The following is a 21843-nucleotide window of genomic DNA, read 5'->3' as shown; positions in this document are numbered from 1 at the left end:
ATTTTCAATGAAGGCATGATTTGCAAGACAGTTCTCCCTTTTGCCTCAGGCTCTGGAGGTCTGATGAGCATTGGCACACTTTCAGAATTGCTGACTGGTGCTTGGGAGGCAGGTTGAGGGAACTTACATTATAGCTACAAAGACTGATGTTCAGAGGGAGCCAACTTTGGGTCAGGGTTGCACAGGTTAAGTGGGGAGCAGGAAACTCATCTAGGTCTGTCTGATGATGCAGCCTATAGCACACAGACACAAAAGAGCAGAGAGAATAGGTCTGAGGTTGAGCACCGGATGGGGAGTCAATGTCCTGACTGGGTGCAAATCTGCTACTGCCACCTTGCTGTATGACCTGGGCAAGTCATGTCACTTCATGGAGCCTTGGTTTCCTCATCTGAATAATGAGGGTAAGAACACCCTTGTCTCTCAAAATTGCTGTAAGGAGGAAATAAAATTATATCAAAAAAGATGTACTATTATTACTATTATTAACACAGATTTAAAATAATTTAATGTATTATTCTGGTATTGGGAATCTTCACTCTACTTCCATGTATGCATACATCTCTACGTGGAGGATAAAATGCGAAAAAGCATCACAGATACCTAGATCTTGTCCTGCCTGGTGATGAAGCCCACCCTGGTGAAGAATTGACAGATGTACAGACTCCCTCAGTGGGCTTAACTGGTGGTCTCAACTCAGATCTATCTTTCCTCTGTTCTTCTTTCCTTTCTTGGTACTGGGGATTGAACCCAGGGTTTACCACTGAGCTATATCCCCATTAAGCTATATCCCTAGTCCTTTTTTATTTTGTTTTTTAGTTGTTGATAGTCCTTTATTTATTTTATGTGATGCTGAGAATCGAACTGAGTGCCTCACACATGCCAGGCAATTGCGCTACCACTGAGCCCCAGCCACAGCCCCCTAGTCCTTTTTACTTATTATTTGAGACAGTGCCTTGCTAAGTTTCTGAGGCTGGCCTTGAGCTTGTAAACCTCCTGCCTCAGCCTCTAAAATTGCTGGGATTACAGGTGTGCACCACCGGATCCAGAAGATATCATCATTTTTCTTTCCAGGAGTCTGCTTGGTCCATCCTTTGTCAGCCACCATTGAGCTTTTGGACAAAGCAGCGAAATAGGTTTTTGTGGATATCACATTAACAAACTGCATCTTATAGGACATTTTCATGGTTCAGAGGAAAAATAAGAGAGCAATTCTATGAAGGGCATGAGTCTGGCTTTGCAAAGCATTCATATGCACAGGACATGTGGTCATTTTCAAGGTGTGTTCACATATATGATTTTAGTTGATGCCAACAAGCTGAAGATAGGTCCAAGAATAATTTTGGCTGCAACAAAGCAATTTCACCAGGAAATTCAACCTAAAAAGCCTGAGAGGGCTTAAGAAGAGAGGGCTAGCAAGATCACTACAGACAGGCTGGCCTGAAAAACAAACATGGCCACAGAAGTATCTGGTGTGTAGATTACAGATCTTCCCATTGTTGCAGGAGCACTTTGCTTTTTAGTCTTCCTCTTGGTAAGACTAAGAACTTGATGTTCTTCAAATGCCTAGTATCATGTCTTTTTCAGGTACTGAGAAACTCTGGGAGCAATGGAGGGCAGGGCACAGCACTTAGGCCAAGGCTTAAAGGGAGGCACCTGTTTGGGCACTGAATCCATTCCTCCTCTGGCACAGTAGATGCCATAGAGTGAGGCGTCTTCTAATCCAGGGGCCACAGCTGGGCCCTGTGTGGCTCTCAAAGCATACAGGGACACTGGATAGTTTAATTTACATGAGAAAGTAAGGTATTAAAAACTGTAAATACCACCTCAATTCCTCAAGCCCTACACACCTGAGCTTAGATTTTTAGGCTGACAAGGAGAAGGCAGAATGTAGCAATGGTATATATTTAAAATTTTTTTCCAATAGAAAAAATATGTATAAAAGTAGACTGAAAAATACGGATAAATGCCAATGCACACATCACTCAGGTATGACAATTACTAACTTTAAGTCTTATTACTGCTCTACATCTAACCACTTCCTCCTCCCACAACATTCTGAAACAAATCCCAGACAACGTATTACTTCATCCATAAATATTTTGATATATCTCTAAATGGCTCTTTAAAACAGAACCACAATACCATTATCACATTTACAAACTAATAATAATTTTTATCCAGTGGGTAAATTTCCAATGATTTCAAATGTCATAAATTCATATGATTTTTGTTTTCCATCTGTTTGAACTAGGATTCAAATAAAAGCTACACATTGTAATTGTATTTTGTAATCTGTTAGTTTTGCCTTATTTTTTTCTATTTATTGAAAAACCTGATCATTTTTCTTGTAGCATTTTCCACTATCTGACTTTTACTGATTATTCCAATTGCATCCTGTGGTCTCTATACTTCATTCAAATTAGTACTCAAATACAGAGAATTGATCAGATTTGGGTTCAGTTCTGTGCAAATTTTGGTGCTGTCTCTTTTCAGCAGGTAAAATTGAATGACTATTTTTTCTGTAATAGTAGCATCCACTGATGATCATTGCCTAGAGCAGTAATTAATTCAATATGGTTGCACGTACTGGCAGTCAAATTCTTTCTTTCCTTCTTCAATTGTTACTTGGAATTCTTAAATAAAAAAGAAGTTCCATTAATCTACTATTTGTTCAACCAGTGATAGATTTCAAATAGAAAAGTAACATAAATGCTTTGTTTACCACTTCTCAACCCTTTTTATTAGATGATATGGTTTGCTAGTTTCCTTATGATATTCTTTATCTTCCATTTTAAATATAATTTTGAGTTGCAGAGCACTTGCTTAGCATATACAAAGTCCTTAGTTTAATCTCTTGCACCTACATCATGACAACAAAAAATCATTTTGCATTCTTGGATTTGAACATATTTGATGCATTTCAATCAACTCAACATAAATGCAGATATCATCTGATGCTTAATTTCTACTAATTTTGGTCACTGAGAGCTTGTTCAAGTTGTCTCTGGGCTCCTGTGACCCTGGTATAGCTGATAAGGGGTGACAAGTTTTTTAAGGTTCCTCTTGCTCATTTATTGCTCCAAATATGGAATATGATATCTTTCAATGGAACTAAGAGGATTTTTTTTTAACTTAAAAAATTTTTAATACCTCATAGCAGTATACCTATTGGTACTGGGTTAGTCATCATTTTTAGAACTTTTTAGTGGACAGAGTTATAAAATTTTTATTTTAATACTAAATACATCTTGGGTTCATTCTAATATTTCCAATTCAAATGGAAGACTTCACAGTTTTCACTTAATCTCATTTAAATTACATATGAACTGCCTATCCCCACTTCTAATCCAGTTTGAAATAACATCAAGAATGATAGAATATCACCCAATTACTCATTCATTTGTATCCTATGATATATCTATATCTTTATTTAGATATATATCATATAAACATACCAGGATTTCAGAATAATAATGAAATACTAACAACAGCACAATGGTCTCTGCAAACAGTTTAGTTTGTTGCTATAAATACAGCATTTTTTTTTTTTTGGTCTTAGGTCTATCCCATTATGGATGAACAAACTGCTGCATTTAAAAAATCACTTTGAGTAGTTCTCTCCCTGTGGCTATACCACCAACTGGAAATGCATTTACATTCACTTGCTTCATCTTACTGTTATTTAAATGCCTTTTGACAATGATTTTGTTTTATAGCTTTGTAAAATAGATTTCCAGTTAAACCTCAAAATCAAGGTTTATTCAGGAAGTCTGACTTCTAGCCTGTCCCCTCTGCTCTATTCCCTTTTATGTTTAGTTATATGACTTACCTCCTTTTTAAATTTTAAGTAGATTTAAGAATTTCACATAGTATCCTCCATTGCTTGGATAAATGATACCATCTATAAGCACTTTTTTCCCACCTTGCTTTGCTACTTTACAGTACTTCCTCTAGATCGGTATGTACCGTATCAAGTGATCATCTGTACTCATTATACCTTCTATTAAACAAAAGGCTACAATCCACACAGATGTTCATCAACAGAGAACTGATCACAGCTCTGTGAAATGAGGATTTCTTGTGTAAAAACTTTCCATACTTTTTCAGTGTATCTTTGGCATAGAGTCCTAAAAGTAAGACTGGAAGAAAAGGTAATGCTAGTGTCATTTTGCTAAATTCTGGCAGTGTCCTCCATAGAGACTTTGCCAGTTTTCGTCGCCAATAGCAATGTAGGAAATGTAGCTTATGTTTTGCCATAACCTCAACTACAGAATGTGTTGTTGATCTTCTGGATTTTTGGCAATCTCGGAGGTTAGAAACCATTATCTTACTGTAGTTTTTTTTTTTTAATCTGCATTTCTCTTACTACATCTTAAAACAAATATCTTCTCACATGGCTAAGATCCACTATCATTACATTTTCTGTAAACTATCCATTTCTTCTAGTCCATTTCCTCTGTTTGAATATGGTTTTAGTCTTTATTTTTTCCTACCATAATTAGCTCACTATGTGTTAAAGACAAAATCATTCTTCTTTGCTATGCATTGAAAATGCTTTCTATATTTTGACATTTGTCATTTTCCTTTGCTTTCAGTCTTTTTCCTTACAATAAAAATAAAATTATATTGAGAGTGGGGAGGAATGAATGCATGGAAAACTGAGGATTTTTAGGGAAGTAGAACTGTTCTATATAATAATATAATGGTTATACATTTGTTCAAACTGGAAAAATATACAATACCAAGGGTGAACACCAATGTAAACTATGGACTTTGTGTGATTATAATGTGTTAATGTAGGTTCATCAATTGTAATAAATGAACATTTTGATGTGGGTTGTTGATAGTGTGGCAGTTTGAGGAGTTACAGAATACATGCAAAAATCTATGTACCTTCCAGTCAATTTTTAATTTTGTAGTAGTGGGAGTTGAACAGAGGGCCTTGCACAAGCTAGGCAAGTGCTCTACCATTGAGCTACATCCCCAGCTTCTTTCTACTCTATTTTGCTGTGAACCTAAAGTTGTTCTAAATATAAAATATCTATTAAGATAGCTTATAAATGGTTATATATCTCTTTCCTTAATGGCTCTGTATTTTGAGTCTTAATTTAAAAAATTGTCTCAATTGCCAGATTATAGAGAGATTCACCCCTATTTCCTTCTACCAATTCAATGGTTTCATTTTTTAAAACACTTAAAGTTCTAATGCAGTTGAAATTAATCCTGTTGCATGATGTGAGAAATGGATCTAATTTTATAATTTTCCCTATATTGCTCTAGCTATTCTAACACCACTTAGGAAAAAGAACATCAGTGGGTAAGCCTCACTGATTTGAGATGCTTCTATCATTGTATGATACATTTGCATATGCAATTGGTCTATTTCTGTATTTGCTTATGCCAAGGTAGTTATAAAAGGTATCTTTTTTCTTATTATGTGTGTCAACTTGTTATTGTATTTACAAGCAAAGCTGTTGATTTCTCTGTTAAATTTACATTCTGCTGTTTTACTAAAGTCTTACTATATTTAGCAATTTTTTTCCATAGGGTTTTGTTTTGTTTTGTTTTGTTTGTTTTTCCAGATATACACCATGATAGCAAATGCAAATAGGGATTGTGTTAACATTTCATCTTCAATTCTTCAGCCTCTATTTTCTTGTATCTGATTTCATTGATTCATGCCTCCTTTAATATGATTTTAAACATTTTTAGAGGTAATGGGCATCTTTGCTTTGCTCCAAACTTCAGTGAGAAAAACTTTAGTGTTTCAATATCAATGTGACAAGATGCTAGTTGCTGGATGTTGATCTAAACATATGTGTACCACACATTTAAAAGGTATCCATAAGTTGCCAGGCATAGTGGCACATGCCTGTAAACCCAGTGACTCAGGAGGCTGAGGCAGGAGAATCACAAGTTCAAAGCCAGCCTCAGCAACTTAGCAAGGCTCTAAGCAACTTAATGAGACCCTTTCTTAAAATAAAAAGTAAGAAGGGCTGGAGATGTACTCAGTGGTTAAGCACCCCTGGGTTCAATCCCTGGTATCCCCTTTAGCCCCCCCAAAACAGTACCCATAAATTTCTTTTTTGGGTGGTTTTTATAATAGATGAATACTATCTTTCATACTTTTTTTCCTCTTTTTATTTGAGGGGGCACCAGGGATTGAACTCAGGGGCACTTGACCACTGAGCTACATCCCCAGCCCTTTTCTGTATTTTATTTAGAGACAGAGTCTCACTGAGTTGCTTAGCAACTCGCTTAAGGATGGCTTTGAATACAGGATTCTCCTACCTCAGCTTCCTGAGCTGCTGGGATCATAGGCACATGCCACTGCACCCAGGAATTTTTCTGTTAAGATTTATTAATATGATGAATTCTAGTAATGATATTCCAATTATTGCACTTCATTCATATTTCTGGAATAAATACCCTTAAATCATTCATTGGTGTTTCTTTTTATATGCTTTTAAACTCAATATGTTATTTTATTTTATTTTTTAAATTATAGATGGACACAAAATCTTAATTTTGTTTGTTTATTTTTATGTGATGCTGAGGATCAAACCCAGTGCTTCACATGTGCTAGGCAAGTGCTCTGCCACTGAGCCACAATCCCAGCCCCAGTCTATTAATTTTTATTTAAGATTTTTACATTGACATAATGAATTAGATTGATTAATGGTTTTTATTTTTATGTGCAACAATCAACATTATATATCTAAAATAAAATTCAATTTAGTTTTTTCCTTTTCAATACTCTGCAGTGATCTAAGTAGCGTTGGGGTCATATGGTATTTGAAGGTTTAACAGATTTCCTCTGTGAATCAATCTGTTCCTGTGCTTCTTTTGTGGGTATCTCTTTTACAGTTTTCTCTATTTTTTCCCCTATGTTAATTACTCTTTTTAGATTTTCTCTCTCTGTAGGGTTCAAATTTATTAGATTATATTTTCCTAGAGATTTATTCATTTTATCTTGGTGTTCAATTTTATTTGAATGGAGTTAAATAATGAAATGTTTCCATAGGCCTAAATCTTCTCTATGTTGAAATGAGGAAAACAAGTACTATTTGCAAAGTATTCACAATAACACTGACCATGCTAAGTGTTTTATGAATAAGTTACCTGTCATTCAGACAAGAGGTGCACAGTTTTATCCATTTAACTGAAGTCCAGAGATGCCATTGGCAGAGATAGTATTCCTACCTAGTCCTATTTTGATCCAAAGGTCACCATTCTGCCATCCACACAATGCCATTCATTATAAATGGAACAGGGCATCTTCACAAAATTTTGAAGCAAAAAGCATCTGATGCTTTGAAATACCTCATGTACACAGATGCATGATGGGAAGCAAAACATTTTCTTAGTTAGCACTTGATTACACCTTTCATGATTTTATCTTAAGTATGAAAAAATGGAGGAAATGTCTCTTAAAATTTATATCTTTGGGAGTAGTGCAGGATCCACTGAGGTTTTCACTTGTATGCACTGAAATGATATATTAAGCAATGATATATAAAATTCTTCAAGGGTTCATAATATGAGAGCAGATATAGAACTGGGATCACAGTCATTAGCTCATGATCCCCAAAGATCTAAAGACTACTCTTTCTATACCATTTCCTGTCTTGAACTCATATAAAGACTAGGCAATTCTTAAAGAATACATAAGGAATAATAATCATTAATTCTAAAGAATTACTTGAATCTGGAAATGAATTTTGTAAGGCCAGGAAACATGGCGACACTTCCTGACTCATCAAGAAACATGACTTTGCAACTGTGTACATGTCCACATCTTGAAATGATCACCTTCCAAGGGAACCTGAGTGTCAGAGGTATTATCTCATGCTTGAAAATCTGCAGTAGAGGTTCCCTGCACAATGCTAAACCTCCAGCATGGGATGCATGTAAGATTCCCTTGCTTTGAAAGATTTATGATTTTATTCTCCAGGTTTATAAATCTAGCTGTTACACTGGCATAAAATATGCGTCTATGTAGACTAATGTACCCTAAACAAGGGATTAAAAATTACAAACAACTCACTAACAGGTTGATACTTCTAATATTGATTTCAGTCATTTTATTCAGCATTTTATCTAGGTAAAGAAACATTCTGTACAAAGAAAAAATACATAGCCTCCTATTGCCATTGTGATGGGTGAGGGAAGACACCTTGAACCCTGAGCTGCTGCCCTCCACCTGCTTGCTCCTTCCCTCTCTGAGGGCTTCTTTGGAGGGTGGAGTTCACATATTTGTCTTGTTACCACTGGTTGAAATATACCAGATGCTAAATACAAATGCTGAGTGAATGAACAAAAGGAAAATGAAAACCTTAAGCTGAACTCTCTTCTCTATTCTGTTGCACAGATATGAAAATCACCATAATTTAAAATTCAACTCAGATTAGAATAAATATAATGTTGTTTACGAGCAAATTCATAATTCAAGAACAGTACAGTTCCCTTTGCTTGGCAAAATGAATGAAAGAAGGATGAAGATAAGATGAGGTTTTTTTCCTTTTTTTTTTTTTTTTTAGTTTTGCAGAGCTGGGGAATAAATTCCAAGGCCTTGTGTATGTCAGGGAAATCCACCACTGAGCTATACCCTTGACCCAAGAGGAGTTTTTGAGGATTTAGGTAGTCCAAAAAAAGCATATTCTGGGCTGAAAAACAACACGGAGGCAAACAGCACAAAGACCCTTATATATCCAGGAGAGCCAGAGACTATGAAGGCTGTGGAGAAAGACTAGGGCCAACCATCTGGACTGTCACAGTGAGTAGACTTGACCATATCACAGGCCATGAGAGTTTCTGAGGATAGAAACATGAATGACAGGTGTTTTAGGAAAATGAAAAAAGATACAAAAACTTGCTAATAGTGTGAAATATGTACCCAGAAGATGTAAAAATACCAGAAGGTACGGTACCCACAATTTTAGGTGTTTCCCACCCTCCACCTGACAGCCTACTACTGACAGAATCTTGTTCATCAGGGGGCAGTAGAGGCTCTGGATTCTACACAAGACAGACAGTATTCCTGGCACCTGGGATGCCAGTCAAAATTGGATGGTGGTAGTTTCATCTCCCTGGGCCTGCGATTCACCTGTCTGGACATGTCTGGGCTAAACGATCCAGTTTACCTCACCCAGTTAACTGGGTCTGGGTTATGAGAAAGCATTTGCTTCCTTAATAGAAAGGGAAACACTTAACTGGAATAGCTCTTTCCCATGTTGCTTTTCTATCATTTTTTTTTTCTGTTTTAAGCAAGGGAATAATATCTGCAAGTATACTCACTATCTTGGGGCTATGAAGCAATCGGACAAAACCCACCAAAGGTTGGATGGAGTAGAAACACCATCCCTGCTGGTATCATTGAGCATGTGTGTCAGTCTTAGACAAACCATATTTGGAATTTTATTACAGTTTTCATAAAACATATATTTGTTCAAGTTGATTAAGTCAAACATTTGAACTTATGTCTAATGAATAGATAAAAGAATGATTCAGAGGCTAAAACTAGAAAAGAAACAACAGAGGAAAAGAAAATTGAAGGCAAGTGTCATTTTTCACAGATGTAAAACTTAAAAGATGAGAAACTGCATCTAAACTGGAGAAAAAAACATAGAAAGACAAAGAAGGGCCCTGGAGCTGTCTTGTCTTGAGTCCTTGATTAAAGGGGGCTGTGAGGTGGAAGAAGGTGAGTGCACGGGAATTTCTGGAGACGCAAAATCGACTTTGGAATGCCTATCTTCAGACTTGCATGACAGAGAAATATATTTTCCTCTTACTAAATCCTCTATTATTTCCTTTCTCTGTAACAGCCAAACATATTTCTAATGGCAACATATAATATTAACATATATTATATATTTGCTGTTAAATGCAAATAAAAAAAAAACACATGATGATCTCAAAAAATGCTAAAAACTCCACCCTAGCATATTATACCAACTCAACCTGGAATAGGGGGAACTTTCTTTAATATACTAAAGGGTATTGATCCCAAACTAAGAGGAATGATCAGATCTAATAATGACAATTTTAGAAGTACTTCCATTGAAGTGCAGAACAGGTACATGACTAAGCACTAATACTAAGTACTAATACAAGAACATTTTTAAATGGCTAGAACAGGTCAACATACAAAAATCAATACTTTTCCTATATACCAATTAGCCAATGAAGCATTTTAAATAAACAATGAAAATGATCCATTTTATAGTAGCTAATACCAACATAGTATTCATTCTATGAACCAACTAGGGGAAACAATAAAAATAAGACATATTTTTATTTTGTTATTTTGCAGAAAACGATCAATCTTCATTTAAAAAGAGAATTTAAATATATGGGTTGGAAGATTGTATTTTAGGTTTTTTGTTTTGCTTTTTTTTTTTTTCAGTACTGGAGACTGAACCTAGGATCCTGTGCATGCTAGGGAAGTGCTCTACCACTGAGGTATACCCCCAGCCCAGAAGATTGTATGAATAACAAAATGGATGCAGAAGTCATCCTTCCACACATCAGACACAAAAACACTGTTATTAAAGCAGTGGTACAGGGAAAGAAAGTCAGACCAATGTGGGAGAAGGGGAAAACAGATTCTGTGTGTGTGTGTGTGTGTGTGTGTGTGTGTGTGTGTGTGTGTTGTGTGCGTGTGTGTGTGTGTGAGAGAGAGAGAGAGAGAGAGAGAGAGAGAGAGAGACAGACAGACAGACAGAGACAGAGACAGACTGACTCTGATTCACCCCACTGATTGGTCTAAGTAAATTGAGATGTTTTGGATCTCTGCTTTGTCAGTTTTTCTTACAGCTAAAAGTATCCATGTGACCAGTTCTCCTTCCACAATTCCCTAAAATTTAAGAGGAAATCTGCCAGGCTACTTTTAGCAAATATTTTTGCTTTACTAATAAAAGGTGCATACATAGAATCCTCCCATTTCTCCCCAGTCTCTACTTGAAGTGTTGCAACATGAGAAGCTACAGCAGCTTGTGACCATGAGGGCAACATCAAGAGAACATCAAAGATGCTGCCCTGATACCACTGAGCAGCAAGCTCAACTACAGCACTGACTCAAGACCATTGTGCAAAAATAAACTTACCTTCAACTTATCTTGAATCCCCTGGTGCTCCACTCTTTTGTCATTCAAAGCCAAGAGCATTGTTTACTGACAAAATGATAAATGTGGAAAATCCCAAATTGATACGAATCCAATGGGGGAAAGGAGTATACTATAAAATAAATTGGCAGTCCATGTGGAAAAATGAAGTTGAATTCCCTATATCATAACACCAACCAATAAATTCCACAGAAATTAAATAAGAAATAAAACAATTTCTTATCTATTAAATAAGAAGTAAAACTATAAGTGTGTCAGAAGAGAAAAGTATAGTTGATCATGTTTACAACCTGGAGATCAGAAAGCCCACTGAAGACCTCACCTGATGTGGTTCAGAGCCCTTTCTTTTACATTTCTAGATTATACTTCCTGGTCTCTTGTGCAGTTAGCTGTGGCCATGTGGCTAAGTTCTTGGTCAGCAGAAGGTGATGTAGAAGTAATTTGGGCCATTTGGAGGTCTGGTCCTGAACTTTCCCCTGCATCCCAACTTCTCTCTGATCTCACTCTCTCTCTCTCTCTCCCTCCCTTATTCCCCCCACCCTCTATTTATTTATTTATTTAGTTAGTTAGTTAGTTAGTTAGTTAGTTCTGGTACTAGGATTGAACCCAGGAATACTCAATCACTGAGCCATATCCCCAGACTCTGGTATTTTTTACTTTGAGACAAGGTCTTGCTAAAATGCTTAGGGCCTAACTAAGTTGCCTAGGCTGGTCTTGAACTTGTGATCCTCCTATCTCAGCCTCCTGAGTCACTGGGACTGCTGGTATACACTACCATGCCCTGCTTCTCTTATCTCTTATTTGCTGGCTCATTATAAATGACTTGGGGAGGGTCAGAGATGTCAGGACATGATGAACCCCCTGGATGAAAGAAGGGGGAGTCCATAAACAATGAAGGGAAGCAGGCTCCACTTGCTGATCTCACTGGGCTAACACATGGCAAGAAACATGGTGTGGTGCTTGAGGTGGGGATCCCTCAGCACAGTGCCTGGTAGTGAGCATGGACAAAAGGCTCAGGCAGGGCCACTGATGTAATTATCTATGGATTTATTTGAAAATATGTTCTTAAGACAATAAACTTGGAAACCTAACAAAAACCCTCTGGAGTTCTATTCCTTCAGAAGATTTATTTTTGGTAAATTTTATATCATATCAAAAGAACTCAGACTTCTTAAAATGTTGTTTCTGTACTGAAACTTATGAATAGAAAATCCAAGAAAGAAACTGCATTTTTAAGTAGAAAGTGTATTTCTCTACACACTGTTGAGGAAAGAATGGGAAAACCAATCCCATTCAATCAGTGGGAACTGGCTCAAGACAAATAAGAAGCATTGCTGCCCGGGAGGACATAGCTTCAGCAAGTTTGAAGCAACTGATTTCCACAAAGAAAAAAAAAAGTCTCTTGCTGTTGACCAAGAATGGACTATTTCTTTCTGAACTGCTCATGGTCTCTACAAATAAGCTGCCTCTGATTTCAACCTCTCTAATAAATAACCAAGGGTGTGACCAGATCTGCAAAGACGACGAACGCAAAGGGAACAAGAACCAAGTAATTAAGAATGGAGGAGGAAGGAAGAAAGAGGAAGGAAGATTGAAGAAGCAGAGAAAAAGATGAATGAGCGCTGTACTGAGATGCACACATCCAAGTACAATCAATAGCATAAATCTCATGAATGCTATGTGAGCTTTCTATTGATGTTGAATCAATTACCCTCAAATTTAGAAACTTAAAACAATATACATTTACAATCTCGTTTTCTGAGGGCAAATATCAAGAGTACAGCTTAGCCAGGTGTCGTTCAGAGTCTCTCACAAGGCTGTAATCAAAATGTTGGTGGGGGCCGGGGAGAGGGGGGATGCATCCCATCTGAAGGTCAACTGAGGAATGAACTTGGCAGGATTGTTTTTGAGGGTTGTTGAATTAAGAACTTCAGTTCTTTGTAATGTGGTGTTATCATGGAGGAGACCATAAATAACTGCTTGCTTTATCAGACTGACAATATGAGAAGAGCCGGAGAGAGCATGACCAAGAGGGAAGTCGAAATCTTTGTGACCTGATCTTGGACAGCTCTTTCTGAACCGATCTGTCATCAGCCCATCACATATGTTTCTGTTCATCAGGAGCAAGTCACTAAGAACAGCCCACATGCAATGGCAGGGGCTGTACATGATGGGTTGTCAGGAAGCAGTAATGTTTGGGAGGCATGTCAGTAGCTGCGTGCCAGAGATGCCCTTTCAATACCTACACCAGGGCTCAAGTTCATTGTGGGATGAACTTGAGGAAAGTGGAATCTTAAGACTTATTACACAATCACTCACAATTTAGCAGTCACATTCTTTTACCTAATTCTCATAGAAAAATTCATTTCAAACTAGAAAAAGGGAAAACCAGTGATTTCTTAAATTATATCCTGATGGAACACAAATAAGCTTGCTTGACCCTATTCTGAAGCTCTTGAGAAACATATAAAACATTTACCTAATAATTCAGAGTAGATAAAATGCAGAGTTTATCGTCCTGTAAAGTTAGAAGTTAGCCTACAGAAATTGTCAATTTACTATGATATTTACCACCTAATAACAAAGTTAACCCCAAATATGGTATTTTTTTTCTTGCTCTTAGAATTAGCTTAACGTAGCATCTTATTTCTATATTTCTTTTCCAAATAACTATAAATCTCTGTTATATAACTGCTCTTAGAGTCAAACCATTTGACTTCTTGTTGGTTCCCTTATTAATGAGTAAATGAAATAAAACTTTGGCACATGCTAACAGATGATTTTGTCAAGAATTGAGCTTTTGTATGCTCTAGGAATGCCCATATTGTATAGAAGGAATTCAGCAAAGTGCTAAACAATGATTCCAATAGAAAATGGTCTTAATTTGAAAGCTGATTATTTAAAAGCTTCCTATGTTCATGTATCCTTGAAAAACAATGTGCCTTCAGGGATGATCAGGGCTCAATGACTGATGTGATGTGAGGAGAAAGAGAAAGAATATTTATCTAAATCTAAGTAGGAGAAAACTATCAGACAAATCAATTTTGTGAGACTTTCTATTTAAAAAAATTAGCTTAGATTCTTCAAAAGTGTCAATATGTTGGGGCTGTGGGTGGAGATCAGTGGTAGATCCCTTGCCTAGCATATGGGAGACCATAGGTTCCATCCCTGAGCACCCCCTTAACACACACATATACATGTATACATACCCACAACCTAAAATTGCTCCTCAATAATATATATTGGAATCTGGGATATAAAATGCTTGTCTAGCATGATCATGGCCCTGGGTTCTATTTTAAGCAAAAAGGAAAATATAATCATCATAAAATTACAAACAAAAGCAGGGTTTGGGTTTAGAAAGATACAATGAAATCCAGTGCATGACACTAAATGCTAGACATAAGAGTCATGATGAATATTTTGGGGGCAACCCAGAGTACCTGAACAGGAATAATATATTGGATAATTTTACTTTATCAGTTTAAATTCCACAGTGGTAATAATACTTGGGTTTTGTAGAAAATGGCTATATTCTTAGATACATGCCAAAGAATGCCATGATGCATGTGGTTTATGTTCAAATGTTTCGAACCAAAAATTGAATACACATATACATACTCACAAATATAAACTGAAAACCCCCTGTGTGTATATGGGTGTAAGTACATGATAAATCTGAGTAAAAACATGAGTTTTACTAAAAAAATAAATAAAGAGGTACAAATGGCCAACAAATATATGATAAAATGTCAACAACTTTAGCCATCAAGGAAATGCAAATCAAAACTAAACTGAGGGGGCTGGGGTTGTGGCTCAGTGGTAGAGTGCTTGCCTAGCATGTGCAAGGTGCTGCGTTCGATCCTCAGCACCACATAAAAATAAATAAATAAAATAAAGGTATTGTGTCCAACTACAACTAAAACAATATTTAAAGAGTCCCATTTAAAAAAAACTAAACTATGATTCCATCTCATTTCAGTCAGAATAATAATCATCAATAATATAAATAAAAAATGCCAGCAAGGATGCAGAAAAGGGGACCCTTAATTATATAAATTAGTACAGGCTTTATGGGAATCAGTATAGAGGCTGTAAAAAAATTAAAAGTGGAACAACCATATGATTCTGCTAAACCATTGCTCAGTATCCATCAAAAAGAATTAATAACAAAATTCTTTAGAGATTCACGTATTCCCATCTTTATATGAGCACAACTGACCCTAGCCAAATTATGGAACCAGACTCGTTGTCCATCAATACATGAAGAGTTAAAGAAAATGTGGTATATATACATAATAGAGTTTTATTCAACCATAAAAAGGAATGAAAGTATGTCATATTTAGGAAAATGGATGGTTCTAGAAAGTGTTATGTTAAGTGAAATAAGCCAGTTCAGACAAGTACCATATGATTTCTCTCATATGTAGAAGCTAGAGAGAAAAAGAAAGGGAAAGAAGGGGGATCTCATAAAAATAGAAGGGATACTATTAGGATAGAGGAAAGGGACCAAGGGAGGGCAAAGGGAGGTACTAGGTAATACAACTGATCCAAGTATGTTCATGTATGAATATGCCACAATAAAACACAATATTATATTTGATTAAGTGAACAATAAAAATTTTAAATATCCTTAAAAAGAATATATGAGTTTTCATTCTATTTATTCAACTTTTCCATAGATTTGAAGTTTTTCATAATAAAAAAGGATGCAAAAAAGTAAGTGAAAGTGTTTGCTGCAGGGGACATAAGGCAAAAGGATAAGTGTGTTAGCATATGAAGTAGATAAAAATCATATTTTTGGACAAGCACTAAAAGGAAATATTAAAAATGAAAATAATTAAGTGTGTTTAGATAATGAGAGTGTTTTCCTTTTGCTTATATTACTGTTATAATACTTTAAAATCAATCATAGTTATAACAGATGGTAATAGAGAATTATAAAGTAAATTTTTCACTGGTATAAATCAAGTCACTTGCCAATCACTATAGTTACATTCTTTTTTAGAAGGTTTATTATTCTAAATTCAAATTCTAATGCAGTGTGACTACATCCATGAATTCTTTGTCAGTGGTCTTTAGTGGGTTCACTATACTGGGGTTTAGACATGATTTCTGGTGATCTCTCAGAACCTCTACAAGCTCTGTTATAGACATCTACTGCACCCACCTCTCTTGCACTCTCACCAGGACCCCATGAGCAAGGGACTTACTTTTCAGACACCTGGATTCTCTGGAGGTGAGTGGCACTCAGGCATTCGGGTCAGCTCTGCACCATCCCTGCTGAAAGTGGTCCATTGTTGCTGCAGTGGAAGGCATGAGAGCACAGCCCGAGAGCTCTGGAAAAGAGGAGATTAGAGAATGTTCAGGAGGCACAAAAAGTGAGAATTTAAAATTTCAATGTCAAGACAATATTTTTTACACTAAAAATTAAATATGAATGTCTCAAAAATAATTTAAGTATATAATGTGCCATGAGAAATGGTGTGGATGGTGAATTCCACTCTCAACACACCATTCCACACTTTAATTTTTAAATGAATACTGGTACCATTTTAAAAAGTCTTCTTTCTGCAGACTTAAGAGAAGTAGTTTTGGGTCAGAACCCTGAGAAGCTGACATTCCAGGAGAAGTAGACTATTCCTTCCACAGGGGCTCAGGAACTCAATCCTCACCTCTGAATTTCTTGGAGAAACTCTGGCATTGTAATCCATGGAGAATCTTTGTTAAAACTAAAACCCTTTCTCTTTCTATGCTACGGCTATATTTTGTCAAAATCATTTAATTATTAATTCCAAATTATTTTTACTTTTCATGTTTCTATGTTCTTAACAATTGTTTCAAGTTTCATGATTATATTACTAATAAATGTAACATGCCATTGTGGGTTTTTTTTTTTTTTTTTGTGAGAGAGGAGAGAGAGAGAGAGAGAGAGAATTTTTAATATTTATTTTTTAGTTCTCGGCGGACACAACATCTTTGTTGGTATGTGGTGCTGAGGATCGAACCCGGGCCGCACGCATGCCAGGCGAGCGCGCTACCACTTGAGCCACATCCCCAGCCCGCCATTGTGTTTTAAGGTTTGCTAATTGATCATGGATGATTTTTATCTCCTGTTTCTCTTATTTTTTTATTTTACTAGAAGTATTCCTTGACTAATCCTTTCAAAATTGTTTTGTAGGTAATCAATTTGAATTCTTAAATAAAAATCTAAACATAAGACAATGAGAATCAATGGCCAAACAATACTGACAAAGAACAAAGTTGGAGATCTCACAGCTCCTGATTTCGAAATATATTACACAGTTATGGAATCAGAACAGGTACAAAGACACACTTAAAGAATAGCGATAGAACGGGAACCCAGATTTTTTGATAAAGGTGCCAAGACCATTCAATTGGAAAGGACAGATTTTTGTTTGTGTGGATTTGATTTTTTACCACAGGATGAAGTGAAAAGTAGATATTCATATGAAAAAGAATTAAATTAGACCCTTTACTAACACTATTTATACACAAATGGATACAAAATGGACCAAAGACCTAAATATAAGGTCTAAAACTTTGAAAGTATTAGTAGGAAACATTAGGGGAAAGCTTCATAACATGGGATTAGGCAGTTATTTCTGAGATATGACACCAATCCCATTGGATGATCTTGGCATCCTTATCAAAAATCATTTGACTATATATGTGATGGTTTAGTTCTGGGTTTCCTATTCTATACCAGTGGTCTTTAAATGTATCTTTGATCTATAACACACTGTTCTGATTACCACAGCTTTGTAATGGGCAACAGAAGAAAATAAATAGATAAACAAGAGTTCGTCAAAATTAAAAGCTTTTATGCATCAAAGGACACTATTAAGAGAATGAAAAGACAGTCCATCAAATGGCAGTCCATCTAATTAGTTACACATCATGTACAACCAGAAGAATAAGAAATTATACTCCATATATGTATGTCAAAATATATTCTATTATGATGTGTAACTAATTAGAACAAATAATATAAACAACAACAACAACAAAAGCCAAAAGAAAAAAAGCCAGGGGACAGGAGTTAGGCATAATTTGGAATCTAAGATTGTATGGGCAGTGAAATTCTTTCAAGGGAAATGAACATGTAGACGTGAACAGGCTCAGAAAGTTCCTTATCCCTAGACTCTAAAAATATTCATACAGAAAATACTCAAATAAAAAAGAAATACAACATTAAAAGGTGAATCATTATTGAAGACAATCATTATGATGAACTAAAAATGATATAGCTGGGCATGGTGGCATATGCCTGTAATCCCAGTGGCTCCACAGGCTGAGGCAGGAGGATCATGAGTTCAAAGCCAGCCTCAGCAAAAGTTAGGTGCTCAGCAGCTCGGTGAGACCCTGTCCTAAATAAAATACAAAATAGGACTGGGGATGCTGCTCGGTGGTTGAGTGCCCCAAGTTCAATCCCCACTACCAACCCCCCTAAAAAAGACAAAGTAGTACTTATTTGGATTATTAAGTTAAAAAAATGAAGTTAAAAATAAAAGGACAAGGGCTGGTGCTACAGTTCAGTGGTAGAGTGTTTGCCTCAGCGTGTGAGTCACTGGGTGTGATCCTCAGCATCACATAAAAATGATTATATAAAAAGATATTGTGTACATTTACAACTAAAAAAAATTTAAAAATAAAAGGACAAAATAAGTTAATATTAGGATATTATTAAAATATGGAAAATTTATAGTACTATTAATATTCCACAAGATAAAATTCAAGATATAAAAATAGCTAATAAGCCCTTTTTAAAATTCCTTAGGAAGGAATGCCAAACTGGTGTTAAAGAGGGCTAGTTGTATCAAATTTTAAAAATAAAATAATAAAATAATAATCTGTAGTGAAATTATAGCAATTAAAAATTGCTTAGGGCAATGAACCTGTCAATATAAAACTCACAGGGAACTGGGGATGTAGCTCAGTGGTAGAATGCATGCCTAACATGCCCAAAGCCATAGATTCCATCCCTGGAACAATAACAACAACAAAAAGACACCCAGAGATTTTGAACACATAACTATGATTCTCAATATATCACTTAACCCTAAAGACAAAAGAAGGAGTAACTATATACTAAATTCAGTCCCAGAGAAATACACCTTGGCTCCTATGAGCCCATACAAGATGTGCAAATGAAGTTGACAGGGATCCACAAACCAGGCCCATTAGGTACATTTCCCATGATGAGACTGATACCTGTGCTCAAGTCAGGAGACTGTACAGTGTGATTATGCCCCTAGCAATGGGTGGGGTGAAAGTCTCCCATGAGAATACTCATACACAGAATCAGGGGCTGTTTCTCCCCAAGGCTCAATATACAGTTTTGTGATAGCAGGTGGTTACATGGATTATTACTTCTTTTTACTGTGGATCTCACTTACTGAGCATTTATTACACCCCAGGTACCAGGCTGAAAGCACCACATGATTTCTTTCAATCTGACAAGAACACTGTGAGATCTCCCAGCCTGTGGAGTGACTTGCCTAATACCAGTGGCCAGTGGAGACTGGGTTCAGAATTTTATAGTTTAAGGCCAGTGTTATGAGGCCAGTTGTTGCCCTTCTCCTACTTCCGGTATCAATTTTCTTTGTTCACATTTTATCCCTGAGGATTTTCAAAAGCCTGCTTCTCTTCTGGCTTTACACAAGACTCAGCTCAAATTTGTGTTCTTCATGAAACTTTCCTTATAATAGCCTTCAGCCCAGGCAAAGTTTCATCTCCTAGCATCTTCCAAGCTGGACTTAGCACCTGGCCTACCTGCCAAGTAGCCCAACTCCATAGATGCTCAGCTGCTTGTCTAAAGAATGAAGGAAACTCTCCCATTCACAATGTTCATATACTTGCATTAGGACAGGCAGATAATGAGTGGTTTTATTTCTGAGTCATCCTAACAGCTTTAAGAGAAAAGAAGATTCCTAGGAAATGGGTCTTAACTCACATCTGATCACTCAATTTGCCACTGGCCCAGGAAGGTGTTCATCATAGCTTTGAGCCTGCTGGTATCCAGTTTCATTTCCAGTTCTCAAATGAAATCAAAACTTGCAATGTGTCCTGATCAATTTTCAGGAAATTTAAATTCAGAAAAAGTCTAATCACTTCTGGAAATAAAGATGAGATACTCTTTGTACTATAAGATATTGTAAGTCCAGTATATATCTGAAATGAATTATGTATGCAAAGACCTGGAAAGGCTTGAAGTCCTTCTCAAAATTCAAGTTCCCCCTAGAGAGAAAATTGCAACTGATTTAAAAACAAGTTCAGATTAGGAACAAAATAAGGGAGAGGGGAAAGGTAATCAGACAACATTAAGGGAAGAACCAATGCTTTGTGGGCTCCTTAATCTTGGAAACTGACAGGAGTTGCTAAAATGAAATAGCCCTTTAGCTCTGAATTCTGGCTCTGAAAGGCAACTGTGGCTGGATTGGATGGGTTAATGCCTGCAGATACCACCCATTAGGAGACTGGGGATGCCCTTCTCAGTGATTCCCAACACTAATTGTGGGCCTAGGGAATGTGCTTATGGCTACGAACACAGGTGCCTTTTAGAAGTTCTGGAGAGATCAGATCCTCAATGCCAACATTAAAGCCTCCTCCCCACTTGTCCCTCCACGTCACCAACAGAGTCTAGAGGAGCATTCACAGGCCTGGGATTGGTACCAGCCTTGTCCCCTGCCTGGTGTGGTCCTGAGAAGCTTCTTCAACTCTGCTTTATCTATCTGTTCATTACCAAAACACTTGGGTTCTTCTAAGGGTCTGGGTGAAAATGAAAGGGGGACAGGCTTCTGAAAATGCTCTAGGAACCCAAAGGAGCTCACTTCTGTAAGCTGACATTATTTTACAGTAAGAATATAGGTCCAGAGTGGTGCTAGAATCGTTGGAAGCAAGACCAGACATGCTTGCAGGCCTGGCTGATGGGAAACACCAGCAGGTGACCAAACCTTGCAAGTAAAGCTCAGAGAAGGTGGGACACTACCCCAATAACCATACAGGCAGCAGGAGCAGCAAGCACAAAGCAGGTGTGTCACAGGTCAACAGGCACAGAAGCCCTCTCTATCCTCCTTCCAACCCCACTGGGCACCACCCAGACCTTGGAATTCTGCTCCTTTTCCTACCTAAAGTTTGCTGCATTTTTCTACCTGGTCCCTCCTCTATCCTAACACTGCTTGGCCCTTCAAAAGCCAAGGTGTCCTCAAAACCCACCACTCCCAGGAAATCTTTTATGATCATTCCACCAACAAGAATTTTAAAAACTGGCTTACTTTATTTATTCTCAGCAGTTTTCAAGTGTACAATACATTGTTATTAACCCCAGTCACCATGTTGTACAACAGAGCTCTTGAATTTAATCCTCCTGCCTAACTAAAATTTTGTATTCCATGACCAGTGTTTCTCCAGTCTTGCAGTCCAGGCAACTACTCTCTATTTCCATGAGTTCAACTTTTGTTTATTCCAAATATGAGTGAGGTCATGTGGTATTTGCCTTTTTGTACTTGGCTTATTTCACTTAACATAATGTCCTCTCAGTTCATTCATATTGTCTCAAATGACATTTTTTTCCTTTTTCAAGACTGAATAGCATTCTATTGCATATACTATAATTTCTTTATCCATTAAGGCATTGGTGGACACTTATATTGATTCCAGATCGTGGCTACTGTGAATATTGCTGCAATAAACATGG

General features: G+C 36.8%; 1 protein-coding gene across 2 annotated transcripts in view; it reads right to left on the bottom strand.

Moving 5' to 3' along the window:
* OTUD7A (OTU deubiquitinase 7A) overlaps positions 1-21843 on the bottom strand; it is a 336583-nt gene that overhangs the window by 141153 nt on the left and 173587 nt on the right. The window contains exons 2-3 of one of the 2 annotated variants that reach the window (XM_081291466.1): positions 16337-16462; positions 128-233 (exon numbers count right to left, since the gene is read on the bottom strand). The gene's annotated coding sequence lies outside the window, so the exon portion shown is untranslated. The remainder of the gene's footprint in view (positions 1-127; positions 234-16336; positions 16463-21843) is intronic. The other variant, XM_081291465.1, reaches the window with a different exon arrangement.

This window comes from Spermophilus citellus, assembly GCF_964194105.1.
Source record: "Spermophilus citellus genome assembly, chromosome: 4".
Classification (NCBI taxonomy): domain Eukaryota; kingdom Metazoa; phylum Chordata; class Mammalia; order Rodentia; family Sciuridae; genus Spermophilus; species Spermophilus citellus.
Note: the sequence above shows the minus strand (reverse complement) of the source record. Positions and strands in the feature narration are given on the sequence as shown.